Genomic DNA, 15173 nt, shown 5'->3' on the forward strand with positions numbered 1-15173 from the left:
AGCTCCAAGATGATACGTTCCATGGCCTTGCAGACCAGGCTCAGGGGCAGTAGTTTCCAGGATCCATAGTGACACCCCCTTCGTGGAGTGGGATAACCATCGCTGTGTGCCATTCAGTAGGCACATAGCCTGAGGTGAGGCTATGATTAAACATGCTACTTAGGTGGGGTGCCAGTTTGTTTTGTAGTTCATGCAGTATGCAGCCTGGGATGTTGTCTGGTCCCATGGGTGCTGTGTTCTTGGCTTTGGAGAGTGTGGTCTTTACTTGCTCATCCATGATTACAGGGGCTTTGCATTCTTCTGGTATTAAGATGGACCCTTTGGAGGGTGGGGGGGGGTAAAGTTAGCACTGAACCTATCTGCCAGGATGTTGGCAATATTGGTTGGTTCTGTATATTTAGTGCCATTGTGCTGTAGCTCAGAGCAGATCTGAGTGTTGCTATTGAGATTCTTTACATAGCTGTAGAATGCTTTGTGGTTGTCTTTGGAATCGGTGGCGATTTTATTTTCATAACTGGCTTTGGATGATTTTATGAGGGATCTCAGCTTCTTGCTGAGGTTGACCAGTGAGCTCCTCCAATCTTGAGATTTTACTCTTTTTTGCAACAGCTTCTTCCTTCTGTTGTACAGTTTGTTTATGGCACAGGACCACCAGATTGGCTTCCTTTTTTTGGAGGATAGCATCTTGGTTCTGTTGGGGATGGCACGATCCATGCACTCGTGTATGTGCTTATACAGTGCATTTGTGTAAGATTCAGCAGTCGTATCTCTATTTTCTGTCTGCATGGGTGTCGTGAAGTTTGCCACTTCTATCTTAAGAAGCATGAAGTTGGCTTTGGAGTAGTTTTTGATGGTGGTTTCCTTAATGGGGGGTGGGGGTGGGATATGGATGTCTAGGGTGATTAGCTTGTGGTCAGATCTGACCAGCGAGGAGTTGACCTCTGGTATGGAACACTGGTTACCCATATTGATAATGATCAGGTCCAGGATATTGTTGCCCCTGGTAGGGGTGTGGAGAAGCTGATCCAAGGCACTGGAATTTATGAATTCCAGAAAACGTTAAGTGAATGAGTTAGTACATGAGTAGTTTTCCCAGTTGATGGTGGGGTAGTTGAAATCGCCCATAATTAAGGTATTGGGTTGTACCTTAATATTTTCCAGTATCTTAAGAAATGAAAAGTGGGAATCATGGGGCATGATGGGGATCTGTAACAAGCTACAGCCTGGATTGCAGTCTTGCCCTGTGTTAGCTGCACTTGGATAATTTCAGATGCATTATGTTGACCAACTAGCCTGGAGGTGTGGATATCCTTAATAAATATGAACATGCTTCCACCTTTAGTGTTTTGGTCCAGGTTAGGTGGCCTAAAGGTGTGGTATGAATTATAGCCTCGTAATGCAGGGGTGCTCTCTAGTGTCTTGAACCATATCTCTATCACTGCACAGATGTCGATGTTCTCCATTTTAAGGAGTGCCTTGAGTGAGTGCATTTTGAGGTTTAGACTTCTAGCATTGAGTAGCATTACCCTCAGAGTTTGCTTGCTTGTACCTGTTACGGTGGTGAATTTAGCATTTGAATCTTGCCTAAAAAAGGCACTATAGGGGTGGTAAGAGCCTTAGCCAGTATCCAGAATCCTAGGGAAGACAGGTGCAGGCCATCTCTGGCAAAGCATTGTGGTCTATCTACCATGTCATCCCAGGCAGACAGATACTGGATCCCCTTAAAATGACACCAGAAGCTTAGCTAATTGCTGAAGTCAAGTCATTTTGTCCTTGTACTGTGGTATCATTCTGGGCAATGAGAGGATGCTACTCAGGGCTAGGGTCATACCTGCATGGGCTACAAGATCCAAGAGCTCCTCCATGTCTCTTTTCAAGTAGTCCAGGGAGGTATGTCTCAGGTCATTCACACCAACATGGACAATGACAGAGTTATATTTGTACTTGTTGTGGAGTGACCTCAGTGCGTGCATTATGTGGCGGATCCTGGCACCCGACAGGCAGCTGACAGTAACTTCCTCCTTGTTTAGCCTGGTGAGTGAGACATCAGTGTGCCTGACTATAGAGTCACCTATGACTAGTGTGTTGGGTACATTGTTTTGCCTTATGGGCTGAGGTTGAGTGGCACACTGATTTTGTGGGCTATGTATCATTTGGGTAGTGTTGGGGGGTGGTGGGTGTCTGCGTTTCAGCTTGGGAGGTCTCTGTTGCTTGAGCAGATTTTTATTGAGAGTCTCCATGAATATGGGTGTGTGCTTTGTGTTTCTATGTGTGGGTTTTGTTAGTGTGGGTTTTGAAGGACTATGTGTTGAGTGTGGTGTGATACAGGTGTTAACCTTCTCCTTTTGACTGTCTAGTCCAGTCTTGGCTGGAGAGAGCTTGGATTCCAGTTTGGCTATATAAGTGCATCTCTCACAGGTTGTACTGTTGGGTGTTAGGAGGACAGGGTTGTCAGTGTACATGAGGAAATTGCTGCATTGCCCCAAGATGCCCAGATTCATCAGGTAGACAGGAGAAATCACCGGGAGCTGACCATTAGACATGCCCGGATAGGTGCTTATTTATTAAGTACTAAAAATTGCTTTCCTCTAGACAAGTGAGGAAAGTTGAGTGCTGTAGTAATTTGCAGCATATTTAGTGCTTGCAACGAGTTCTGAACAAGTGCTGAGTTCAAAGAAATAGATCTGAGTGCTGAAACTAGAAAATTGGCAAGTTCTAAGAAACAAAATTAAGCTAGAAAGCTGTAGTGTCAGCCTCCTACTGTTGTAGTACACACCTGGGCTGTAGGCCCACTCCTCAGGTCTCCCTGGCCTTCCTCCATCACATTCTGGACTATATGGATTGACAATGTCCTACAGTTCCCCCTGCCATTGTGGTTGATATAGGTATCCTGGCACAGTGTAACACCTGCCTCATGTACACAGATGGACAACCATCTACAAACACCACCAAGGAACACACTGTGTGAGAGATTCAATGTCAGTAGTAAGCTGCAGTCCATGCTCTCACCCTGTTAAGGCCATATATCTGTCCCCAAACAGGCTGTCAACACAATCAGTACATCTCACACACCACCCACACCTATACAACAAACAAACACATATGCAATAGATATCAGCATACACATCCACAAACAAAGGACACCTCTGAGACAAAGCCATATGTGAATGCCACAGCCATACACAGCACATACCTCACATGGCCACACACCTGTGTCCCACAGTCATGTAGACATCAGCACATGTCAAACATGTTACACATAGGAGCCTCCATTGTGTGACACACTGAGGTAACTCACACCTGGATGCATATGTGGATAGTCACAGTTACTTGTGTGTCAGATGACAGCCTCTGCCATATTTCTTATGCACTGCTGTATCTCACCAACAGGTACTGTCAGGGGTTTGTCACAGTCCACGTTGCCTTGCCTGACCAGAGCTGTATGTCCCTGGAGTATGTGCAGTGAGACACGAGTGAGCACACTGATTATGTGTTCCACGTAGGTATGTCCCTAGCCTTATGCAGCATTCCGCTGTCACCCAGACTGATGCTGCAAGACATTCTGAAAATGATTGCCCTTTACATGTGGCCTTTTATCCTGTGATATTGCAGGGAGTTCCACTACCTGTGAACCAGGAGTGATATAGTTAATAGACCAGGATGCTGTGCAACAGATGGCCTCCATTTGCCTCAACTGGCCTTCAGGCATCTGACAATGGTTCTTGTCACCCCCATAGTGCCTTTGTTAGGGAAAGTGGTGATGTTATCAGTACCAATATACAACTGTCAGTGCAGCACACATTGAAGGCCATGCTGCTACACCCTAGGTGTCTACATATGACTCTGCCCTCAATGCAAGCATTCTCAACCCTGAGAAATGCTGACATCTGTGCAGTCACACACATATGGTTTAAAGGTACAGAGATCACCCCAGCCTTACCTGGTCAACCATCTTATCATACCATCATACCCCAAAGTGTGAGTGGAAATGGCATGGGACATGTGATTTCAGTATATATGAGACATATGTACACCCCATGCTATACAGGCAGTGGGATGCACAGGGGACACCACCGGAGCAGTTCACCATTGGCAACACACCTATTCAAATTCTACAACATGTGACCAGGAAGCCCATCCTGCCTATATGGACCATCCACAACTGCATTGTGATGTGGGTCTGTACCCTAATCCTGGGTCACTTGAATGACTCAAACATACATTGGATGATGCACCCATGCCAGCATACAAATGGCCAGAGAGCCATCAACAGTGGAATTACAAACACCTTGATGCAGCTATGGGCTGCCCCCACATGAGGAGAAGGTATATTACAGTGGATATTACACAACACAGGTTACCCCCTGCAGCATTTCTACAGGCTCATCCTCTGTCGTAAAGCAACCATCATGCAGTCACATTTGCAGTCACCATCTCCCACAATACCCATCTAGCTAGTGTCACACATACATAAACCTCCAACATGGAATACAGCCTCCTGGGGGGTGGTATACACAGCTTCACATCCCCAAATCCCTCTGTAGGGTCTGGCACCAATATCCAGACATACACACATGTGCTAGATGTGCATTTGTATAGTTGCATGGATTCAGGTATACCCGATAGGACTACATCATCCTCTTCAAGGAATCTTACACCTGGCTGGTGGACATCTGCAATATATAAGTGTCTATAACAGAGATGACATACTGCTGTCAAGGACAAACTAGCGACAGTTGGCCATTTACAAGCAATGTGTCATTAGTGTGAGCTAGCGAATGGGATCACTCCTGGAAACCTGCACAGCAAACCCAGAGCCAACATTGTTGACATCCACTACAGACAATCATCTCCCGTTCTGCACATATGTCTGCAACATCACAGGTAGCACCTATCTGCTCTCATTTGGTGGTCAAGGACACCAGCTATAACAGTGCTGTAGGTATAACATACTTGATGTCTGACAGAGTCAGTGTAGGCTTCACCCCCTGTCCTCCCCCATCAGTATATCAGGATGTCCACAATACATGCCCCCTTCTCCTATATGTAGGGAACAGGTCACCACTGTCATGTGAAAGTCATGGTATATATCTGCTGTGGGAGCCTATCACATGACAGAATGCATCCTACATGACTCCAAACATAACCTTGCAGCAACATAAGCCATGGTATTCAAAGGAGGCCTGACTAATGCCTTTGTCCCAGCCATATGAAGGACAACCACTGTCATCCCTTTACACTTTACACACCATCCATCAATCTGTCACATTATACACCCATCAGCCTAACTCGGCTGTTCTGCAAGGCCATAGCACAGTTTATAGTGAACCTCATTAACAAGGACATTGGTAACCTCCACACACTCCATCACACACAGTTAGGCTTTATCAAGGAAGGGTTCATGACTGTTACACTTGGTGGCCTCTTTGACACAGTCACCAAAGCCATGGACAGGGGGTCACAGTGCACACTGCCTACTTTGACCTGGAGAAAGTCTTTGACACTATATAACCCACCTGGCCATAATAGGTACATGCTCCCAAGTATGCCTCATGCCATATGTTACCATAGGGGTAGCACACTGGCACACTGACATGACCCAGCTAGTCCACATAGAGGTCTCCACCCCAAGCAGGTGACCCATAACTAGTGGCATAACCATACCTCTCAACCATACCAAATTCCTTTGTAAATACTGTTTTTTAGGGCAAAATATTGGGGTGCCACAAATTCCCTAGTGGTCCCTTTAATTTCTGACTTTCACTGTTTTTTTTTGGTCCTGCCATCATCACATGCAGCCAATCATTAATTTAACTTGCAGAATCAGGCCATCAGCCAGGCAGCACACAGACCATGTTTTCTTCCTCCAAGTAAGAAAAAAAAAAAGACTGTAACCGGCTGACTGCTTGCTATCTTATGTGTGAGTGAGACATCATACCTAATTCTGTCATTTGCTTGCATTGAGAAGTGTATGTGCATTATGCATTAATAATTGCCTTATCTGCAAGAGAAACAGCAGTTCTGTTAAGCCTGAAATTAGAAATGGCACAACAGGCACCACAATAGTCTATACAAATAACGATAGGCAAACTAAGTTAAAAATCACTTCTTAATAGAGGCCTATTACAATTGCTTAGAACTAAGCGCTAAATTTGTGAGAATTTCTATAACCAATGTTATCCTGCAAAATTTTGACAGAGGGATTGATTTATAAGGCACACACATACAAACCGACCTTTAACCAGCAAAACTTCTAGTCCAGATAGTTACTTCTGAAAGAACATATACTGGAAAAGTGGTTTCAAATTTAGATAATTATATCTACTTATCAGCTTAGCTTTTCTGATACTGGGATGTGAAATGATATACTATAGTGTTCTGTATAGTGCTGTTGGGCAGTCTCATTAACTGAATGATATATGTAGTTAGCATTCACACTTCAGTCTTTTGTAATGAAGATTGCTAGAAATGAAGTAGTGCTGTTGTTACTACCTCTCCAAACATATAAAGTGGAGTATTTAAAGTACATGATCCACTGGGAAAATATAGCTTAAGGAATGGAAAACTATGCTTGTTTGATAGCAGACTTGAGTCTGTGTTTGCTTTACATCATGACCACTTCCGAGTGTAAGATTATTTTATTTTTGTTTTTGTTTTGTTTTGTTTTTTTTTGGCATTCTTCACATTTTCCTTTAACTGTTTTACTGTGTGGTTTGTTTCAGTCCGATTCCTATCTTTACTCTTTATTTCTTTTGCATTAGGTCTGAAAAATAAACTTATCAGATTTTGTAGACTTGTGTTTTTTCTCCAAGTACTCCTGTTGCCTCCCATATTACAAAGCCATGCATCAGGAGTGTTTCTCCCCAGGCCTCCACTGAAAATTGGCTTCGAGTTCATTCCATGTAGGACTTTCCCGGTAAACAAATGTATAATAAAAATAAAAAAGAAAAAAATGAATTGTACTTCTCACTAGTTTAGTTTGGCTTTTAGTTTCTGTGCCTTGTAGACTCATCTAGTATATGCTTTATGCCTTATGTGTACTGTGCTGTGTGTGTTTAAGTCTTATTGCTGCTATTTCTTTTTCTTTTTATTGCACTGTGACCTTTATAGCTGTATTTGCTTTGTATATTGAATAAATTGGAACAAATGAGATGTCATCATGTGTTTATCAGAGTAATTGTGGGCTGCCAGTTCATACTTATCTGTTCCATTGGTTTTATTATTGACAGCGAAGTTTCAAGAATTCCATAAGCTTTTGACTAAACTTAAAACATGGAAGACTGATGAAATTAATTTTTCTTTTAAAATAACTGCTGTTTTAACATTTCTGAAATGTTTTCCAATCACCGCTCTTTAATGTTTCTGAAACATTTTCTAAGTGGAGATTTAATCTGGAACTAACTCAACTGTGTTGAAGTAGGACCCTTGGAGGTTGGAGCTATAGTTCTGCTGAGTCATTAATTTCTTCCATAGTTTGATAGTTATCCTGTTCGTGCTTTCTGATTTCTTACAAACAGGATATTGCTTTGTTTGTTTTTATCCAGAACCTGAATTTCAGTCCTGCATTTGCCCTGTGAATAACTGTCACTCTTGCTCTCTGCTGTGTTTTAATAGTTAGCTGTGCTTTGTTAGTAGCTATGATGGTAAAAATAGTGTGACATTCACTGTGTCTTGTTTTGAAATAACATGTGGAAGTAGTAGTACTATGCAGATTAGTTTGCTATATACTAATATGAAGTTCAGAATTATATAGTTTGTGAAGGTAACACCCCACAACAAATATTTAAAATGAATGTGTTTGATATCTGGACCATCTTTGTTTAATTCTGGTAGGTTACATGATGACCTTACTACTTAAGGTTATAGTGCTAAATATGAGAGCCACAGCAGAACATCTGAAATATATGGCTAGGTATTCTCAGACTTGCACAATTTCTGATGAGAAATATTATTTCTGTAGAATTAACTGGGTGACTTATTTTTTATATAGTCACAGAAATGCTCTAACTTTCTATCACTCTACCTTGTAAAAATAGAATTTGAAAGATGAAATTATTCACCTTAGACTGAGCAGTCACTTATGTGGTTGTGGTCTTATGTAAAACTTGTTTCTTGGGGGCAGGCATTGTTTTAGCTGAAGAGAAATTGACATGATCATGTCTGCTAGTACTTTTGTATTTCATTGTTTACATTGGGCAGGTCTACCTTCTTGGTCTGCGGATCATGGTCACTCTACGTCTGACACCTCAGGGTGAAGAAGATGCTGTTGTCGACCTTAACACTTGAATTGCAGATGTTTGTTTGTGTGCTGTTTTCTGATTAGACAAGTTTGCAGATAAAGTACTTTTACAACATATGGGTAGTTTGTGAGCTATGGAAGTGGGGTAGATACTTTGTGTTCAGTAACTTTGTTTAAGCAGTGACTCCTGCATACATTGCCTGCTATCTTGAGGCACTTTTGCGCATGTGTAGGTAGTTTATTTACTTGTCTTGTCTTATCTGATATATGAGGGAAACAAGAAATCTTTGCTTAAGTTGAGAAGAGTGTGTGCATTTAATAAGCAGAGTGTGTGTGCTTTGTCTAATGAGATAAGAAACAGCAGAGTCAGCAGCTGTTTTACTTTGCTTGCTTGTGAGTAAAATGTCAGTCAGTTTCTGAAACCTTTACAAGAGAAACCAGCATTGCATTGAAGATGTGTGGTTGAAACCATTGCTTGCTTGCATATGAGAGAAACAGCAGTCTGGCAGTAACTTTTGCATAGAAGAGAGAGAATGCTTGTGCGTGTGTGTGTGTGTGTGTGTGTGTGTGTGTGTGTGTGTGTGTGTGTGTGTGTGTGTGTGTGTGTGTGTGAAATGCCCCAGTTGGTTAGAGTTACTCAGACTCAAACCCAAGGAGCAAGAGACTAAATTTTTATTTATTTATTTTATTTTACATTTGTTTAATGGGGAGGTCCGACTGGACAGAGCTGTCCATTTTCAGCAGAGGCCTGGGGAGAAAGTCTCCAGAACAATTACTAACATACTACACATAAGATATTTACACATTCAGTTATAAAAATATAGCAGACAATAACATCTGATTGCATAAGATATTCACATAAGCATAGAGATTTAGACATACAATTAAAAGTATAGCAGGTAGTAACATATGATGGTTGTTCATACAGTATGTTTAGTAGAGATAATCTTGAAGATGTACTGAAGATGAGACAAGAAAGGAAAAATTAAAAAAGGAGAATATAGACATGTTCATATGAGGTGCATTGACATTTAAAGGGAACGTTTTTCAACTTGGTCTAAGGGAGAGTTAGTGGGTATAGATGGGGCAGTGGGGAGTAGGTGGCAGTGAGTTGGTAAGTAACATGTGATAATATATAGTGCACCTGTGGGAGTTTTAAAGAGGTTGGATAGTGGGTAGGGGTACCATACCACCACCTCATTTGATTCAAGGAGTTAAGTCCATAGTTCCCAACTGTCCAATGTTTACAGAATGTCGGGAATGCTTGGCTCATACTTTTGGACTGTTCGTCTTAAAATGTCTGGTTTTCTGGCAAATCAGTGAGAACTGAATTCACTAAATAATAGCCATTTAAGTTTCAGTCTTCCTATCTTTCAGTAAATGCATGGTAACATAAAACATTTTATTCTAACAACTTTTCTAAAATTATACAAGCAATGTTTAAAATGTGTCCCTGGTTTTGGGGCTTTGTCCTTTCCCCAATATATTTAGGCCTTTTCCAGATTTCTATGGTGCTACATAATTCTTCAGGGGAAGAGAAGTTTAGTGCTGCTTATGCTAAGTATGCCAAGTCTGTGTTGTTAGTAGCACAACCGGTAGAATACTTGCCTTTGATGCAGAAGGCTGTGGGTTCTACTCCAACAGTATGTAGATGGATTGCTGATACTGTACTGTGTTGTACTTTTAAAGAGGGTGGATACTGCAGTCCTAAGAATGTCCTCTTTGGTGGAGATACCTAGTAACTATGAACCTGTTATCAGTTTGCAATCCATTCCCTATTGTAATATTACTAGGTTTTTTTTTTTTAAAGTAACATAGGCAATTTATTCCTCAAAGGCAACAGGCACTTCATTTGTAGATGAAACAATGACACATAAAGTTGTTTTCTAGCAGCAACGTCTTCATTAGTTACAGATTTCTTTAATGTGGAACTGTTTAGATGACATTTACTTCTACAGAGATTGTGCATATTTACTGATACTACTGGTGGATTGTAGAAGTTTGAGTAAACTTTAATCATGGAAATGTTCTGAATTGGGCAGTTTTGTCATTACTGGTTCATTCATTTTGTTTCATTGCTTACTGGTCTGGAAAAATGTTCAAAACAATAAATTTAAAATGCGCTCTAAGAAGTGTGTTTTATTATACAATTAATATACATTAATACAATCAGCAAGGTGTATTAAAGAACACATATATGTTTAATGTGCAAGGATCCTATGATTTGAAAACAGCCCAAGGGTAATCTTTATCCCCCACTGGCCAGATGAATTTTCCTTGAATGTGGGTTTCAATGCTGTTTCAATGAATGTGAGTTTCAGAGGGAGAGAGTTTTAATGCTAAATCAATTTTTTCATTGTTAGTATTGCTTTGTTTGGCAGATGTCTATTAGTGTTTGTGCTATAAAATGTAAAATAAACATTTTAAATGAAATCCAAATAATCATTGTAGAAGTAAAGCAGTATGCACATTAGAGTGTTTATGGTAAATAGGGAGAAATAGCCAAGTAATGGGACACTGGAATGGCTGCAAGGGGAAAGGTTGTGTATGGGGGGCCCCATTCAACCATGATTTTGTGAGGGTGGAAGGGAGGAAAACTCAAAGACAACTCTGGGTGGTACCAACCCTAGCTATGCCACTGATCAGTAGTCCATGGAGAATGACTTTTGGGGATCCTAGAAAAGTACAATATTCTTTTGCTAAGATTAGAATATTGCCTTCCATTAAATGCCATACGTTTACCATAAAACCCAGATACTGCAAGTCACCAAAAACAAAATCCTAAGGTTCATCAACTTCTCCCTTACCACTTCCCAGTGAACATCATTGCTACACATTTTAAAAAAATGGTTACCATTTATTACAGAGTCTGGGACTCTGGGGCCATATCTTAGTTGTCTGTTCTTTAGTTTGCATTTGAAAGTTGGTATGCCACAACCACGTTGGAGTGAGTGGGGTTACATAATTATGTATGTAAATTTTATGTTAATCAGTGTACACATTTGTACCTATTTTTCATGGGCCTTTGTCCAGATTTTTCATGTTTCCAGGTTGAGAGGTATGGGTGTAACATGTTGCCCTGTGTTTCGGCCTCTGTTATGTGTGATGTGCATGTCTGTGGTGCAGGCCTATGGCCAACCATGTCTGCAGATGGCTGCATGCTGTGTGCTGTCATCAGATTCCCTACTGATGTGGACATCTGCCCAAGAGGGTCTCATGCAGATACATGACTGGTGCCAGAAACATGGCCTCAGGTCACATACCACGACATGCAGTGGCAAACCCTTTGTGGAGAGTGATGTCCCCACATATTATCACAGTACTAACAACATCCTAGGCATGCAATCAGTCATGTGGGATCTGTGCACACAGGTCAATGGCAGCATGACATTTCACCACCATCTTGCTTCTGCTGTTTGGTAAACCTTCTACATAGGCCACCTCACACTTACAGGTGTGTCATCCAGGGACATGGGATCCTAACATCCTGGTATTCCCCACAAAAAGGCCCATTATTGTGTAAAATGGCCCGTTTGTCATTCACCTCACATAGCACATGCAGCAGCTGGTGACTTTACATAGGTTTCCCACCAGGGAGTACCAGGGCCTCATCTACCATACACAGATAGGCTATAAGCCCAACCCTCTACTCGGTGTCATACATACTTGTCAGAGGTGATGTCTGACATGCGAGGCAATCACAGACTCTACATTGTTGGCCCTGCTGCACATGTGCAACTCAAGCTCCACTCTATTAATACACACACATGCCCTCAACCTGGTGTATGACATCAGCTTGCCTTCTTGGTAGCTCAGATGTGTGTCCTACACACTCACCCTGCTGTGGAATGGTGACTCTGTGCACATTAGGCTTGGTAGCTATTTACACCTTTGCAGGTGGACCCTGGATAACTGGATGGATAGCTGCACATACACCCTTGGAATAACACCTGTGTCCCTGTTGGACTGGCTCATCAGGTGCTGCCATACTGGGGGCTCAGGGCCCATAGCTTAGTAACCTCGTATGGTCCTAGGTATAACAGTTATGGCCTGTGTGCTGTGACAGACTGTGTTGTTATCTATCCACACCCATCACTGCCATCAACTGTGGTGTGCCCCCTTTGGGCAATGTTACAGTACCATATTATACAGCCAACATCAAAGAACTATATGAGTGGTACTACAAGTGCATGTGGGCATTCCAGCAACATCTGTGCTACACAATAACTGAGAGCAGTGCATATGTGGTATAGGGCTTCCTCCTCATAGATGTCCCAAATCTGCAGTACCCAGATGTTTATGGAATGTGTACATGTGCCTGATATATGTGGACCCCCCCAAGCAAATGTGGATGTCTAGAAACCAGTTGGACAATATGTAATGGGTGTCCCCAGAGTGTTGGGAAAGTGTCTGTGACATGCCAGACCCCTCGGAACACAGTAATGGCACATTAATACCTGGTACTGTATTCATTCCCTTACACTGTATGCTCAATATGTACACACTGTTGCTGAGGCGGAGCCTGTGTCCCCTCACTACTACTACCTATAACCTGCTGTCCTGCTGCAGGGTGTCACCAGGTATGCTAGCCATGGCTGTCAGACTATAAGATACAGGTGTGTTGTACACGATGACCTAGCCAGAGTATGGCAGAAACAGTCACGGACACCTGGACAATCCTTGAACTAACCCTGTATGACATTCACAGACTGAGAGGGGCTTTTGACACTACATGATGTGATATGACAGCTGTATCCACCAGTAGTTATGTCACTATTATACAGCAGACAATCCAGTAGCATTTCTATGTTGGTTGACCATTGCTGGGGGGACTCAGGGTCCAGACCTGCAATCTATGTCACTGCAGATAGAGCCAAAAGGCAAGACTGTAGGTGCTGGACAGCAGACTAACAACAGCATGCCATTCTAAGATATGTTGTTTAGACCTACTGTTGACATGCCTATTTCCCATGACTGCATCCCCACATCTGCATTCCATTACATGGTTAACTGTATGACATTCCTGGTGTACTGCTGTACTCCTTTGTGAGCAGAATTCTAGTAGTATTTTTCCTTGGAAATTGCAGTCTGTCTTCATGAATTAAATCACAGACCTCTACCAAAGGCAGCAACTTGCCTTTTGTAGGTAATGCTCATAAACAGGTAATTGCTTGTGCACCAGTCTATGACTCACACTTGCTATTAGCATGTAGAACAGCTGGGATGCATTGCCATTATCCAATGGCATGGGAACACAGTGCTATAATTATAGGTTCATAGGATCATACTAGGCTATCTGCCCTAGGGCATTTATAAGCCTAGCCAGAGTGTGTTTGGCTTTCGCCACCCATTTTAAATTATTTTTGCTATGCCCTTTTTCGAGGTTAGTATACTGTGCCTCTGTCTAACAGTGACACAGAAGTGATACCCGGGGTAAACCTATAATCTCCCATCCACTCATCAAGATTCCTCTTGAAGAGAGTCAATGAGGGACTCTGCCTAACCTGGACTGGGATTTTATTCCAGAGTGAAGGGAGCCTCTGGGTTATGAATCTGTCCCTCCAGCATGTCCTATTTATTTCAGTGCTGAGGTTCAAGTCTCTCGAGCGCGTAGCTCGATGGGATTTGGATTTTCTGAGGTGCAGCATGTCCATTAATTCCGGGTTGGACATGGCTTTATACGTCAGGCACAGATCGCCTCTGAGCAGGTGGTATGCCACTGAGTAGAGCTCAGAGTTAAGGCCTTCATGTAGGCCTTGGCCCTTTTCCTGGCCTGTGAGGAGGACATTATTAAGGTGTGGGAGCTACAGCATCATAGAGGATAGACAGAACTACTGTTCACTGTTTAGATTGATGTGGTATGTCCTCAGTTTTACATGCTATGTTTGGCCATTGTTAACAGACTTTCTGATTCTGGGGCAGTTTACTGTTTAACAATGTGTGTTGAGGTCAGTAAGGAGACAGGCAGATGTGAGTGTCATGCATCTTTATCTGAATGTGCATGCTGCTACAGTTGATGATGGTCTATCAGCTATGTATGTTTGTAGGGAGAGACTGTGACACATGTCCCTGTCACCTGAACATCCCCCAACCCTTTATGTATGGTTGTTGTGTGGATGCCCTGTTCTTGGTGTTTGGAAGGTGTGGTAGGTCTGTAACAGGTAGCTGAACATACTGCTGCATATGTAGCAGGCTGCAGCTGCTGCATTCTGGTCAGGAGGTATACTGGGGATTGTGAAGAGACTGGGGGACAGCAAGCTGTTACTGTCAGTGAGGGAGCAGTGTCAGCTCTTGTGTCACAGCATGGCCAGGTTGAGGTTACCCATAACAGTCCAGGTGAGACATGTGACTCTGGTACATATGTTAAGTAGTAGTACCATCCAGAGAGTGGTAGGGGACATTTAGGGCACATATTCATATTTGTGACATGTGCCCCACCCTCCAGGCCTTTGACATGCTTCTGTGGGTGGCAGTGACTGCAGTAGCAGCAAACAGTTCTGCTGGACATTGCAGGACTCAGTTATTTCTAGGTTGTATTGACAAGCATGTAGTTGTGGTGCAACAGACTGGACTGTGGGCCTAAACTGTGGGTGTCCAGATGTCAGACATACTAGGAATGTAACAGATAGAAATACTGAGTCATTATTATGGGAGGTGTATTTGCAAGACATGTGTGCATGCATACAGTGTGTTACACAGGATTGGCATGAACATGTGTGTTTGGATGACTATGATATGTGACACTGACCTGTCTGTCATGCTTTTGTAAAATCAATCTGCACTGTCTTGCCAGTACTTCGGCACACAGAACAGGTTTGATGACAACCATGCCATAGGTAGGTGACGCAACTGTGGATATTCTGCAACATTCTCTGCAGTTGTCTTCTGTACCTGATATTGTAGGCCTTCCGTCTAGCCATCAACATGTCTTTGG

Source organism: Protopterus annectens, chromosome 3.part0 (genome assembly GCF_019279795.1).
Source record: "Protopterus annectens isolate FY-2018-M chromosome 3.part0, PAN1.0, whole genome shotgun sequence".
NCBI lineage: Eukaryota > Metazoa > Chordata > Ceratodontiformes > Protopteridae > Protopterus > Protopterus annectens.